Here is a 1,117-nt window from a genome sequence, read left to right on the forward strand (position 1 = left end):
TTTACCTCGTCTTGGATAAATGAAGTAAGTGGGAGAGTAAGAAGCGGCACGGTGATATGGGGAGGGGGAAAGGCCCGAGGGAATTCCACCAGATGCCTGTGTTCCTTGAAAGAACCAGCAGGTGGTAGCAACACGTCGTGGGAAGGCCCCAGCTTAGGGCTGTAGGACCGGAACAATAGACCCCAAATCCCGTCCTCGTTGGAGAAGAGGCTAGGGGTGGGCGGAAACATTTTTCCTCGCGGCGGCCCCTCGGTTCCTCAAACCTTCCAGGCACCAGCTGAGTACCTCCCAACGCCTCAGATCCCTGTGCTCTCCCCGGGGAGTGGGCAGAGGGAGGAGGCACCCAGAGGTGCATGACTTGCCCGGGCAATGCAAAGCCAGGCACCTACATATGGACTTCCCCGTTCAGACCCAGGCTTCCCAGGCCTTTGGGGAGGGTGGAGTCAGAAGCCCCAACGTTGACCAAGATCCAGGGTCACGAAGAGGCAGAAGAGTTTAAGGCTAGATCAGAGACACTTTCATAACCCAGATGACCCCCCTCCCTGCTGCTTACCCATCCCCACCCCACCCCCGTACCCTCTGAGATTTCTCAGTTTGGCTTTCCCTCCACCCCCTTCTTTTCCTTCTTTCTCTTCTTCACAGCTCACGCCCACCTTAGTTTAAACCTGAGTGGGAACGAAAACAGTGGGTTTAGTTCCTAGAGTTGAAGCAGAAAAGCAGGGGTGGGGAGAGGGCGCGGGTGTCCGGACCGGCTGCTGCGCCGCCCTGCCCTGCCCTGCCCCGCCGTGCCCCGCGCATCGGCCGCCCGCCTGTGCGCTTTCCCTCCCGGGGAGCGGAGCCCGCGCCCGGCCCGAGGGTTCGAACACCTCTCCCCGCCGCCTGGCAGCCCGCCCCCTCCAGGCCCCTCGCGCGAGCCTCCCTCCGTGCCCGCCCCGCGCGGTGGGGAGGAGGAGGCGCCCGCGCCCCAGCGCACAGGCGGGCCCAGGGCGAGCCCCGCGCCTCCACCCCGCTCTCCCCCGCGCGGGGCGCCGCGCGTCGCCGCCCAGGCCGGGAGGGAGGGCTCGGCTCCCCGGAAGAGGGGAGAGGGAGGGAGGGCGGCCGCAGGGGCCGGAGAGGG

The sequence above is a fragment of the Neomonachus schauinslandi genome, chromosome 12 (genome assembly GCF_002201575.2).
Source record: "Neomonachus schauinslandi chromosome 12, ASM220157v2, whole genome shotgun sequence".
NCBI classification, from domain to species: domain Eukaryota; kingdom Metazoa; phylum Chordata; class Mammalia; order Carnivora; family Phocidae; genus Neomonachus; species Neomonachus schauinslandi.